The sequence below is a fragment of the Heterocephalus glaber genome, unplaced genomic scaffold, assembly GCF_053883595.1.
Source record: "Heterocephalus glaber isolate CG9 unplaced genomic scaffold, H.glaber_assembly_v1.0 deba00001509, whole genome shotgun sequence".
Lineage (NCBI taxonomy): Eukaryota > Metazoa > Chordata > Mammalia > Rodentia > Bathyergidae > Heterocephalus > Heterocephalus glaber.
In genome coordinates this window covers 17,506,604-17,521,706 of record NW_028258325.1, presented here as the reverse complement: position 1 = coordinate 17,521,706, position 15,103 = coordinate 17,506,604, and positions in this window count along the sequence as shown.

The following is a 15,103-nucleotide window of genomic DNA, read 5'->3' as shown; positions in this document are numbered from 1 at the left end:
GAAACAGAGAATCTAGAAATAGAACCATACATATATGGTCCACTGAGTTTTGAAAGATTATTTAACATTAGCATTTTATAGAATATAAACTCAATTCAAGAGCCAAAGAAGAGACAGTGTTTTCAGCAAAGGGCTCTAAAACACCTGGTATCCATATATAAAAAATTAACCTCAATCCTTTATTTCCATACATGAAAATAACTTGAAGGGATCTATGAATCTAAATATGAAAGCCTAAAAGTATAAAACTTTAAGAAGAAATTATAAGGGAAAATGTTTATGAATTCAGGGTAGGAAAGAACTACCTAGTATACAAAAGACATGATGTATAAAAGAAAAAAATTGATAAATGAGATTCCATCAAAATTTAGAACTTTAAATGACATCATTAAAATGAAAAGTAGTCCTTAAACAGACCATATTTACAATGCATATAACCTATGACCAGAATATATAAAGAATTCTTAGAGCTCATTAATAGCCAACCCAATTAAAAAGTAGACATAAGAAGATGATAAATAGCCAGTACAGCACAAGGAAAGGTATGCAACTCTAGAATCAGAAAAATACTAATCAGCTCAATAACAATATTGAATTATACACACATTAGGGAGATGAAATTAAAAGTTTTAAAAGCCTTGTCAAGACTTTTTCTTTTTGTTGGATTCTCCCCCTTTGTGTTTAATTTGTCATGCCCAATGGATTCATTCTGCTGGGTTTCCTGGGGTTGTGATCCTCATTGTCTTTTCCTAGGGTATTGTTTAAAATTTTTTGGAGTGCCTCTTTGATATTCATGAAGTTCCTGAGGTGCTCTTTGTCATGAAAGTATCTTATTTCTCCATCCATTTTGAAAGATAGTTTTGCAGGGTACATCAATCTGGGTTGGAAGCTGTTTTCCTTTAGGGCTTGAAATACATCACTCCAACCTCTTCTTGCCTTGAGGGTTTGCATTGAGAAGTCTGCTGTGATTCTGATGGGCTTTCCTTTGTATGTGATTTGTTTCTTTTCTCTCACTGCTTGTAGAATTTTGTTCTTCTGTTGGATTTCTGGAATCCTAACTATTATATGCCTATGTGTAGATTTTTTTTGATCAAGGCTGTTTGGAGTCCTATATGCCTCACTTGTCTGTATGCCAAGTTCTTTTCCCCTCCTTGGGAAGTTTCCTGTCATCACTTCTGTGAACAGATTTTTTATGTCATCTTCACTCTCTCCTCTTTCTTCATTGACTCCAATCAGTCTTATGTTATTCTTTGCATCATCTAGCAGTTGCTGGATTGATTTCTCATGTTCCTTTACAATTTTAAAGCATTTTTTTTCTTTTTCTGGTCACTAATTGCAATCTTTCTTCTATATCTGAAATTCTGTCCTCACATTGGTTCATTCTGCTGTGCAGACTTTTGATGGAGTTTTTAATCTCCTGGAAATCTGTTTGCATCTGTTTTATGGATTCCATTTGTTTCCTATGTTGGGATTCCATCATGTTCCTCAGATCCTCTATTTTTTTATCTGTGTCCTCTCTAGATTTATTAATCATGTCTTGCACCATGAGCAAAATCTTTGCTGTTGTCTGAGTAATTATTTCTGATTTCATTTTTCCCAGATCCTCTTTTGTTGCCAGTGCAGAGAGTTGAGGTAGTTGAGTATCAGATTGTTCCATCTCGTTTCCCTTTGGGGTTGCTGTAGGTGATCTAGAAGTCTGTTTTTGTGGCTTGTTTACATGTCTTCTCATTTCCATGGTGGGGGGGGTTGCTTCTGGCACCCGCAAGGCTCGCCTTCTCTGCCCTAGGAGCTTGGGATGGCAGCAGGGGAGCTTCCTTCTCGGGGCTGGGACCAGCTCAGCTTCCCTGCCCTAGGAGCTTGGGAAGGCAGTGGGAGAGCTTCCCTTCGGGTGCTGGGACTGGCTCACCTTCTCAGATTCTTATTATTTTTAATGCTGAATTTTAAGTTGAAAATTATGTTTTCCACCTACTTTTTCCTCTGGCATATCTCACATATTTGAAACAAAAATGATTGGTCATGTCATTTATAAAAGTGCATGGGACAAAGTGACATACAACTTAGCATTCTTCTTCATAGGCTACTTATTTTTTCTCCATTTGCTTATTTTTTTCAATAATTTATACTCAAGTAGACTCATTGATATTGAACTTAAAATTCATTTTTACTCATTTTGTCTGCTCAGGTGTTCTAGTTTGGTCATTTAGATCCCTTTCATTATCTCTTATATACCATCTTAGTAAAGTATTTTGGGGTTTTTTTTCTTAGCATGTCCATATCTTTGGCACTACAAGATGCTGTATCTGTCAGTTTTCCTGTTCCTGGGATACTGCCTAGTGCCAACACTCCACAGCTTAAATGAGGAGAGGATCAGTGTGGCTTACAATTTTAGACCATGATCAGCTGGCCCCAAGGGAGAAACACCATTGTATAAAGGCACAGCAAAATAGAGATGCTCACTTTCTGGTGTCAGGGAAAGCAGATCAGGGAAACAGTGGAAGGAAGACAAGCCCACCAGGAGCCACCCAGACACACCCAGGCTTGCTTAACTAATCCCCTTGGAAGCTCACAAGCCAATCAGGTTGACACAAATAAGCTTAATCACCACAAGGTCCAATCCAGGAATCAGCCATTCTTTCAGATGTCCAGGTTCCTTTTAGTGAAGAATGGTACCGAGAACAAGATTTAGTCTCTAGTGCTGCTCACTGACATGAGAGTGCTGTTGGTTCTAGAGTATCCCAGCTATGAGAACAAGGACAGATGTGTCTACACTAACCTGTGTATACATGTATACCTCTGAATATTGTTCTTTGTGCACATCTTTATGTGTGTAAAGCTAAATAGGAATTCATACTGATGTCTCCAACTTGAATTACAACACAGATTATTCTGTTCTACTCTCCTTACTTATCTGTACAACCTCACTCTTCACTTGAATCTCACTATCTACCTCCCACTCATTTAATTGTTTGATTCCTAGATACAAATATAACAGTAAACTATGATAGTTTGTAACTAATCATCTGCTGAGAAATAACATTATCAACTAAATTACTATAGTTATAGATGCTGTTTTTATCTTTAGTTTTAGCAATTCTATTCATTTATACAATTTCTTAAGAATCATAAGAATAAGTGCATTGTTTTTCACCACCTTTGTTAAGGTTGTAACCTACATTTATAATACAAATACTAATGTCTTATTTGTCATATTCTACATTTCACCCTGGGGTTTTCCAGCCTCCTAATTTTTTTTTCCTGATTTTCATACATTCCTGAATAGTTCATTCTCAAGAATTTTAGAATTTAATTTTCCAAATCTTGAGTATGAGCTTCATTTAGAGTATAGAATTGAGTATCTGGGGGGGGGATAACTTTACACTGAGCAAACCGAACAATTACCATGTTAGCCTGGTGATCCAAGTTAGTATCAGCAGTGACAATCCTTTTTGCTGCATATGCCTTTGACACAAGTCATAAAAATGCATTTTGCCTCTCTGGTCTTCCTTATCAAAAGCAACAACTCCAATCTAATTATGAGAAAAACCTCAGACAATTCCCACTTGAAGGACATTCTATAAAATACATGACCAGTATTCCTCAAGGTAACCAGAATCAAGGAAATCACAAAACTGTCATAGCCAGGAGCAGTCTAAAGAGATATGATGAGTGAATGTAGAATCATACCTAGGATGAGATGGAACAAAAGCATAAAAGGGGATTAGGTAAAACCTAAGGAAATCTGTATAAAACAGAAAGTTATTGATAATAGATTATTGGCTAATTAATTGCAAGAAATGTACCATTAAATGTACCATTTGACATATTAATAATAAAGGCAAATATTAAAGTTATATGGAAACTTTGTCTTTGCTATTTCTCTACAGCATTAATATACAACTGTTCTAAAATAAAAACTTTGTATCTATTAATTATCTCCTGATAATTAAAACAAATTTACCTTTTTGCCTCATTTTACTTTCTTCTTGTAATCTAATGATCATGGTAATTATTTAACATTTTAAAGTATCTCTCAATTGCCTCTTTAAGGACTATATTTTCATATCTACAATTTAAAACTCAAATCAAAAGTGGTTGTCTGGGAACCTTTTATTACCTTACTGTTCTTTGGTATTTAGTTAATATTGGACCATGAGGAAGTTAGTTCATTTTTTAAAGCAATGGGTCATTTATCTTAAATGCAATTAAAATATAAAATTGCCAGTCAACCATTTTTAATATTTACCTTGCAAAAGGAACAGAAATTTATCGCAACGTATTAAAATAGGACTTTCTGAATTATTATAAAAGCAGTAAAGACATACCAAGTCCAAAATGGGAACTTTCTCACTGATACAATCTGAAGCATTTGAAAAAGGAGAAAGAACACTATTTTCATTATACTATAGAATTTATTGCCATGATCATCTAACATCTAAAATCATCTCCTGTGTACCAGTTATCTCCTCTGTGGAAATTATCTCCTGAGTACCAGTGGTGGTGTCATTTATTGAGACAGGGATACAAGAAAGGGACAGCTTTATGGTGCAAGCAGAGAAGTGACTCAGTGTTTTTCAATTTGAATTTCAGTGGGGCTTTCACATAGAGATATTCAGGAAGCAGTTAGACTTCTAGTCTGGTGCTATACAAATTGCCCAGGTGGGAGATTAAAAAGGAAAATAAAAAGATTCTTCAGAAAATGGTATTGAATGGTAATGAAATTTTGACTAAATGTAGATTAAGAAGGAAAGAAAACTTACACAAAACTGACACACATCGACATTAAGTGTGGAGGAAAGAAGGCAAAGTAGGAGCAGCCTAAGGACTAAGAGGACACAGAAGAGACTCGTGTGGCATGAGCAGTGGGGAGAAATTCAAGGAGACAGCAACCAGCAGTGTCAAAGGAAGCAGTCAGAGCACAGCTGACAGCCGCACAGCAAACTTTCACTGACTACCTTCTAGAAGCTTCTCATAAGATGCTTAATTTATCACTAAAATTCTCACTCAGAGAAAATTATCCTTGCTCTTTAACAAGGAAAAAACTAGATTTCAAGTAGACTAAGAACATCGCCATGGTTATTGTTTTGGTTCTGTTTGTGCTGCTATAAGAAACTATAAGAGACTAGGTGATTTATAACAAATAGAAAAATTGGGAGCTTATTAGTACATCATGTAACTTGTCAGAAAGTATCATATGGGCAAGGAGGATGCACAAGAAAGCAGACCCCTTGTAACATACTCACCCCTTCAGAATCTCACTATCAAGCCTTACCTTCGGGAGTAAGTTTCCAATAGAAAAATCCTGGGATGGCACCTTCAAATCAGAATAGTCTAAAAGCTAAAAAGCTAAAAAACTGACACTGAAACCCTAATTTGTAGATCCAAACTTCATACTTTCTCTCCCTCTCTCTCTCTCTCTCTCTCTCTCTCTCTCTCTCTCTCTGCCAAATGAATGTCACAAATAAGAATGCAGGATATTTTGTTCAAATTGGAAAAGGAATTAGCAAGTATTCTTCTTTGCAGGTTGAAGGCCTGCAGAAAGCTGGACATCTTGAGCTCCTGGAATGGCCAGGGCAGAGAGTTTGTAGAATGGATTTGGAAATAAAATTAGATGGAAAGATTGTTCATTCAACAAGACAGTGAAGTACATAACTTATCAAAGAATTTTAAGGAGCGGATACTTAATAGAATAAAAGAAAAATGGGTATTAGAGACTATAGATAAAAGAACAGTTATAATCAATTAATTCCCAAACTAGTATCCTATTGATTACTAGGCTTGGTTATTCAGAATAAACACTAGTATACTAAATTCTGCCAGTAAAGAAACATTTCAAAATGTATTTATGCCATCCTGATAAATTCATTTTACCACATGCCACTTTAACTTTCTCTGGCTCCTATTATAGCTCCTACTATAACATATTAAAACACTAATGGTCTATGTTGTAACATAATTGTTAATGGAAGGTGCAAAGAAAGTGGAGAAGCAAAAAAGTGGCATGACCATATGAGATCTAAGGAATAATATTTGAACATAAATTTAAAACATTTAAGGTAATTTCAAATTAAAAATATTATGGTATATCTTCATTTACCTTATTCACTGGATTTGGCAACTCAAAATTTCTGGCTGTTCCCCAAATAAAAATGACCATGAAATATTAACTATTTTTTATAAATCCAGAACATCAAGGCACCCAGCCTAGTACATCTGAAGACATGAAAGACTTTCCAAAAGTGACAAAAATGATGAGTGTCCTCAAAGTATGGAGAACTATTTTGAGGGGAATTAATAGCAGTGTTTTTCACTATAAAAATTTTTTTAAATTCAAACATTCACATATATTTTAATCCTCCCTCATACTCATACACACAAATACACAAACACAGGGTAGGGTAGATTGGATACATCTATGATTGGTCAACAAAAATTGACTGTTATTGAAGGTCACTTGGGTTTAAAAGGTCAAGAGTAGAAAATGGAGTAGAATATTGGGTAGTTTACCCACGAGGATACAAAAGTAACCCAGGATCATGACAATATTCAATGTGTAAATAATGAGCAGCTGCCAAAGTAGTTGTCAGTCATATATTAGGATAAAATGTGAAGTTGGTAGATGTGAATACAGTGGACGCTTGACTGACTAACTCATTCATTCCCAAGTGCTGGTTGTAGCTCAAGTTGGTCACTTAAAGGTTCAGGCTCCTCTATACAGCCTTCAAAGTCTCAGGCAGATCTCAGTGTCCTCAGAAAAACAATGGCCCAGGATTTCTCAATTAGGAAAGGATGTTATAATGTTCCTTCTAGAACTCTTTAAGGGTTAAATCTGTATCTGGAAGTACAAGCAGCTGGCATTTGGGTCATAACTTAAGACTTTTGACTTCAGTCAAAACTAAAATTCCGGTCATAACCCAAGTTGTTCATATATCAGGGAAGTTGTACCTGGAAGGTCCACTGTATTGCATAGGAGTAAGAGAACAGAATTGGTTTGTAAGAAAGCAAAGAAAGTTGTAAGAAGCAAAAGTTAGCAAAAGCAATACTTTAGTACCGTCTTTAGCAATAATGAAAAATTATTCTTGTCTTTGGAAACTGTGTTCTAGGGATCAAGGAAGTGTGCATGATATCTTTTTGGGAAGTCAGCAAGGGAGACTTAATGCCAATGGGAAAGTTTTGTTTTATTGATGTAATTTTTAAAAAGCCGATTCTGTTAGGGGTTGAATTGTGTCTCCCAAAATGTGTATGTTGAGATCCTCACAGTGACTACCGCAGAATGAGGCTGTATTTAGAAATAGAGCCTTTACAGCAATAATCAAGGTAAAAGGAATCCTAATCCAATATTATGGTGTCTCTCTGAGGAGGGGAAATTTGAGTACAGAGACACAGGAAGATTATATAAAGAAACCCAAGGAGGCAACACCTTCTAAAAGCCGAAGACAGAGATTTGGAACAGACTTTTCTTTCTGGCCCTCAGAAGAACCAGCCCTGTGGAAATTTTGATTTTGGACCCCTTACCCCCAGAAGAACAAATTTTGTTCTTCCACTAGCTTTGTTGTGCTTATAGCAACAGTCCTAGCAAAGAAATATAGGTGCATTCCGTCGAAAGATTGATGAATGAATGGGAAGTGATTGGTTCTCACTTTTTATCTTCTGTTTCTACTACATAATGGTTTTCCTAAGAGCATAGTAATACATCTGTGAATGAGAAGACACTGGGATCTGGTTTTCTCTTCCCTAAAAAGTTAAAACCATGTCATATAGAATCAAGGCACTAGCTGGGTTCATCATTGTTGCTTCATTATTATTATTTCCATTTTTTCCTTTTCTTATAATTTTTCCTATCCCTTCTTTCCTTTCCCTTTCTCCTCCCACTTCCCTTACCCCTCTGACCTTTTCTTCCTATTTCAAATCATCAATTATTTGTTTTAATCATTTTAATTCTTATTTACACTTTCAGTTTCTCACACCAGATTCATCATTATTATTAAGAGAAAGGAGGTATCTCAGAGTGCTCTTTTCCTTTAGTCAATGTGCTCTCAAATGTCACAACACCATAGTTCGGCCCAGGTGACCTAAATGCTCTAATGCAGTTCACACTCACATTTTAATATGCCTTGATGAAAACTAATCTTTAGCAAGTTACCTGGCATTTTCCTTTTCAGAGGATGGACAGGGACTACCTCTCCTTTGTGAGATTCACTCAGTTCACATCTTTTTCTTACTGAATTTACCGTCTCACTATCTAAGGCACTTACTGCATAAAGATTCATGTTTGGTGGGAACAAGTTTTTCATTGCACATGACACCTTGAATGGTAATACAGGAACCTATGATACTCTGATGTGCACAGAACTTGAAATTTTAGTGAATCAGTCCACTGGGGGTTGGAATTTTCTATATACTATAAAATATTTCTGCTTCTGGGAGACAGCAGGAGGAACTGCTGTTCAAATCAGAGTCAGGTGTAGTATGGTTTTTTTAAATATATATAAAAATGAATGCTGTGCAGTCTGAGGTGGCTTCTTTTCCATCTGTCAGCACATTCTTTACAACCATGCATAAACCTTATTATCACACTCAGTGTGTTACTGCACAAATTATCCTGGCCCTCAGAACAGTCTCTCTACAGCTTTGAGTGGAATTCAGACTTCAGGACACTTAATGTAAAAACAAGCAACCTAGTAAAGAAGAAGGAAAGAAATAGGCATTTCCCTTTTGCAGAAAATTTACTCCAACTCCTTCATTGTATCCTATGTACAAGGGTAAATATTTTGCATTGAATAAAATAATTCCTGATGACACATATTTGGCCTTGATAAAATTTTTCCACTGTATTCACATATATTAACCTTTGATGAAAAGATCACAGAAAGAAAAGGCAGGAGATGAATATGGCATAATTTCAGAGATTTTTTTTTTTACATTAACCTTTGAGTTCTGAACTGTTGTAGATGTGTGTTTGGGGGTGTATTTGGATAGAGACATTACTGCCATTCTGCTCATATTTATGGGCCTGACCTTTGTATTATAGTAGCCTGCTTTGAAGCACAGTTATTTTTAATTGCTTTATGTGTCCACAGAGACTGTTCTGTGCCTCCGTCAGTTATATACAGTACCCTGGCACATATGTTTGCTCAATGAATCTTTCAATGACTGGGTATTTATAGCCACATCTGAATAGAAGAGGAGGAACTGTTGCATTTTTGAGGTGGTGTATGTGTTGTGTGTTTGTGTGGAAATGTGTTTTATTGTCAATGTTGCTATATACTTAATGAGGTGACAGGAAGAATTAAAAGTGACAGATTGTTTTGGCTGCTCTAGGACCATCTGAGATATAGTCTCCTATAATGCAGCTCAATAAACCCAGCCTGTGTGAAGCCCTCAGTGTATGATTCATGGTTGCAGCACTGCTACTCACAGAGGTTTAACGAGAGAGATGGTCACAGACTGGGCAGCAGGAGGCTGAAATTGCTATCGGAAGACAATGAAAAGTGCTGTGTGCCAAAATTGCATCTGAAATTTGCAAAGGGGGCCTGAATCCTTAATATCACCAACAGCATTGTCCTATAGTGCCTGATTCAGAATGAGTGTGGAAATTATGCATCACAGGACAATTCACAAGGAAAAAAGGGCTGCCCATCTTTTTGCCCAAGGAAAGCATGCTGTGAAATTTCTTCTGTGAGGTCATAATTATGACCAACATATTGTGAGATACTCACTGATGATGAAAACAGCTGAAGCATATTTGGTCACAAGAAGGCCCAAGAACAAACAGCTGTTTATCTCCTGGAGCTGGTTAAAAATCCCAACACTCAGTCTCATCCTATGTCCTAAATTGTAATATCTAGGGAGAGAAAAGGAAGGGAGAGAGGAACTTATATTTTAATAAGCTTTTCAGATAGCTATGCTGCACACCAAAGCTATAGCCTTTAGTGGATGATACAGATGACTACAAGAAATGAGAATAGAAAAGTTAATTATACTTTGCAGAGACACAATTGCATTTGAGGTAGAACTTCAGTTAATGAGAACCAACTCAGTGGATTCTTGAAGACAATCTGCGTTCTTGCTCTACTGTGTATTATCTTGGACATTCAGCAAGCCACTTAATGTACCAAGATTCAGCCTCTGCCTCACTGATAAAGTGAGAAAGATAATGGTATCTGCTTCGTGGAATTTATGAGACTCAGGTGAAATTATGTATTTGATTATACTTTGTAAACAGTAAAATGCAGAAAATGTTTGTTGTACTCAATATTAAGCGGTTCTCATTGGGCACTCCATTAGAAGACAGATCACAACGAAACCAGTTTACAAGACTGAGGCAATGCCAGCCATTCTATGCATATTAAATTCTCATTATGTGTCTGACACTGACTTAAACATAGTATGTGGCAAGTTAAACATAGTAAGCACATTATCCCCTTTAGCCCACTTAACTGTTATTATTTTTTGGTTTTTTTGGTGCTGGGGATCGAACTCGGGACCTTGCACTTGCGAGGCAGGCAGCAGAACCACTGAGCTAAATACCCAGGCCTAGCCTACTTAATTATTAAAGCAACAATACTAAGTAGTTTGTAAAATTGCACCACTATAATTTTCTGAAAAAGTAAGTGGATGTAACAGGTTAAAAAAAATAACTATTGAGGGAGGGAACAACGTCTTGTAGGTGACATTCCTGTGATTCACCCTCAGAGCTGTCTGACTTGATAAGCTTTCTTTATTCCAACACAACTCTTTCTTAGAAAAGATAACAGTTTTCACAGTGTTCTCCAGCATGACAATTTTTCCATCTCTTGGTCTCTAGTACCATGACTGCTGAGCAATAAAAGTTAGAATAATGCCCATGAGTTACAGCAAGATCCTTTGGAGTATGAATGTAGAATTCCTATGTTAGAAGCTCAGACTCAACGTGATAGTTTTAAGAGGTGAGGCTCTTGGAGAGGATGAAGTCATCAAGGTTCTTCCTTCATGTATGGGATTAGCAACCTTCTAGAAGGGCTGGAAGAAAACAGCTAGGTTCTATTTATTTAATAATTCCATCCCTTCTTCCATGTGAAGCCACACTGCTCACCCTCTCAGGAGGGCACAGTAGTCAAGGCACAATCTTGGTAACCGAGCCTGGACACTCATCAGACATTGGACATGCTCATTCATTGATGGTGGGTGTCCCAGTCTCAGAACTGTGAAAAATAAATTTCTAGTTTTCATACATTATCAAGTCTTGGGTATTTTGTTATAGCAGCACTAACTAAAACAATAATGAAATTTTAAAGTAAGGGCACTATTCTCTGAGTGGTACAATTGAAAAATTATATAAAATGTGTAATAATAGCAAGTGCTGTTATTATATGGCTTCATGGTTAAATGAGTTTCCTGTTCTAAAGTATTCTAGTTATGCAGGTTCTTACACTGTTGTATAAATTAATTTATCTATCACTTCTTATCCTGTGGGAACCCCTCAGGAACTACTGTGGGACTTGATATTCCTATTTTCACTCATCAAACATATAGGCATAAGATTAAAGATCAAGAAACACTTAAATCAGAGACGTTTCAGATGTCAAGAGCTTAACTGTTCTTACAGCAAGTTCCCAGACTTTGGCAATGTTCACAGGTTTACAAGTTTATTTTCTCATGGCCAAGGGACAGAAAGGTTTGGCATATTTAAAAGTTTGGTGTGCTACTGAGTCAACATAGCTGCTAAGTTTCAGGCTGACACCTCTCTTTCTTTCCTCTATATGTATTGCAGAGTTAAAGGTGGGGGTTCTTTCACATTCCTTAATAAGATTGGCCAGGCCTTGCTACTAAGTGGTCCATTGTGTAGACTAGACACTGGAGAAAACTAAAGAAGGCAGAGGGACAGGAGAGAAACAGAACAGCTGAAAGGCACAAAAACAAGTCCTGTCCTGGAAAGGCTGCAATTGTGACACAAAATGGTCTGACCATTCCAATGCACAAGGCCTAACAGAGCCACCAAACATTCCTCCTCTGCTCATGTCCTGAAAAGTGAACAGGCTTGACCTATTTCAGCCATCTTCTTTTATTCTCCCGCCCTCAAAAGGCAGTGAATGAAAGAAACACCAAGTCTATACAACAACTGCTTCCTTTGCAGGCTGTTGAGGAAGTGGCATTTCCATCCTTCTTCCTATTCCCAGATCCTTTGGAACCCGGGGATGTATTATTCCTGGCAAGACAACTCTTGGGGATGACAGGTTCATTTGAACATGCCTCAAAATTTCTTATAAGGATCAGATGAATACCACATAGTCAGGTGCTCAATACTGATGGAAAAATTAATCTAATGGAAGCCAAGAGCCACCTAGGCCACATACGTACATTTTAAAGAAAGTGATAGTGTAAAATGTCCATGTTTATCCCCTATTTATTAAGATTTTGATTAGTTAGTTACAATACAAACCACTACTGAGAAACCTAATTAATGAAGAGGAGGCAACTTTATGGAGAAAATCCTATACACTAGAAAAATATATTTAACCTTTCTGAGGTTCAATTTCTTCATATGTGAACAGAATAATAAACCCTAATTCACAAGGTTTATGAAGTTTACATCAGATAAAATATATTATTTCAGATTCAATATACTATTTCTTCCTTCATTAATTTGGTCTTCAAATATTTAAATGCTTACTACATTCCAATGCTTTGTACAAGGTATGGGTGGGTATATTAACAGGAAAACATTATACTCTTGTTTTTTCTATTACACCATCAGGAAATTTCTAGTCCAATAACTGGTAGGTATAATATATTTCATTTAACAAAAATTTTTTGAACCAAGACATTTATTGGTACATTTTAGATATACACAATGATAACATTCATCATAAGATCTTATACTCCCAATTTGAAACAAAGATTCTAGAATTCAGGTTCTCCGTGAACATGACATAAAGTAATAATTATATTTTTATTTCTACTTACTTCTCAATAGAATTTAGCATTTTTTAAAAACAACTATGCATATATATGAGAAGCCAAATTAGTATTTATCACAGTGAAAATCATAAATATAATATCAGAGTGGCTTCAGATATCTTAAAATATTGTTTTCACTCACAACTTTCAAATACCAATATTGCACTAACTGCTTAATGTTCTTACTTAATTCTTTAATAAATAACTAACTCATATATATATGATAGTTTTGATACATTTGGTAACTATTTCATTATAATACATTTTTACAATCATTTATATTTTATGTTATGTGTTTAAAAATGGATGGATTTAAAGGCTTCATCACATTGCCAAAGGGGTTGATGGTATAAAAGGTTAAGAGTCCTGACTTTTGGAATAAGAGCTACGTTAAAAACATCAACAATTTCAGATCATTATTCTTAAAGTTATCACAGCAGTATAGGTAACATTATGGTAGGAATATTACAGATCTCAGCCTATGTCACTGTGTTTGTGTGTGATTGTGTGTACACATGTGCATGTGTGTGCATGTGTATGTGTGTGTGTGTGTGTGTTGGAGATTAGGAAGAGCAACCCTGGTTGGTTAGTATTGAAAGATTTCCCAGGTAAATAATGTTTCAACTAAGTAGATGCTAAAGTGGAGATTATAATTAATCAGAGCATCAAACGAGTCCAAATGAAGGGTGAGATATGAGGAAGAGGGACAGACATTGTGCAATGCATGCAAAGGAACACACATGTGAGAAGGAGGCATGTACCTGTCAGTGTGTATGACCAAGCCCAGAGGGTATTTGGGAGACAGAGGCAGGTATGTATAGTACTAGACCGGGAGGTTTGGATGCCTTGCTAAAGATTTGATCATTATCCCAGATGTGATGTAGAACCACTAGAGTATTTTCAGTAGAAAGATACTCTCCTTGGAGCTGTATTTTAGAAATGTTACTCAGTTTGCATTGTGCCATTTGGATTATTAGGATGTAGTCATTGTGGGTATGGTAGGAGGCAGCCAGGGAAGGAAGGAATCAGCTTATCAGTCTAGGGCAATAATACAGGCAAAAACCGATGATAGTGTGAACCACAGCGGTGACAGTTTGAAATTACTTGGTACAGTGTAAAATGTTAGTGTGGAGTTGAGAGAAGGAAGGATAAGTAAAAAAGAGGGAGGGAGGAAAGGAGCAACAGAACAAGGAAGAGAAAGGAAGGAAGGAAGATAGAGGAAATGTAGTCTGCAGCTAAGTAGACATTTAAAGTCAAAGAGTTTCATTAAACACAATCACAACTGTTAGTCTACCCTAGAGGTGTGAGAGAATTACCAGTACCCCAGGTCTCAGCCAATCAGCCAGATGGCTGCTGATTGGTTCAAAAGAAAACTAATCAGAACCTTTCTTCAATGGTTCAATTGATGCACAAATAGCCACAGCCAAGGTGAACTCAGTAAAAAGAAGCTGTTGCCAAGTACACAACCTCCAAAGGCAACCGGAGAGGCAGCATAATTTCTCTTTTGAAAGTCAGCAGCAGCTAGGTTTGTTTACAAGTTCCCAGAGGCTGACTGCACACATAGGCACAATCTCTCTCTCTCTCTCTCTCTCTCTCTCTCTCTCTCTCTCTCTCTCTCTCTGTCTTCCTGGAATTTTGCATTTAAGAAACATAATATAAGCTGCTTTAACAAACATAATATAAGCTGTCTTTCATACTGGATTCAATATGAGAGAGTTACAGGAACACATCTAAGGATACTATTTGAAGAAGTAAATCAACAAACACCTACTCTAACATGTAAAATCGGGAAGAAAGAAATGCTAAAAGCAATCAGACAGAGTAATATCTGTGCATGGCTTCAAGAGAACTAATCTGTTTTTACAGAGCTCAATTCCTTTAGTTCTTTTTTCCCCTTTTTGGCATTAATTATTGGTGTGAAACAGGAATTACCTGTTAGACACCACTATTTCTAAGAATTTTGAGTTTATTGAAACCTGTACTTTCCTTAAGACTTTATTTCAGACAAACAATAATCTACTTTCATCTGGATGAATTCTTGAATAACTGAATAATTCTCCAGAAAACAGCAAGTCTGAGTTTAAAAAATACCCAAAGCCAAAAAATGCTGAGAGGGAATCCCTGTTCAAAAGATGTGGTTATACAAACGAACAACATTTCATGTAAT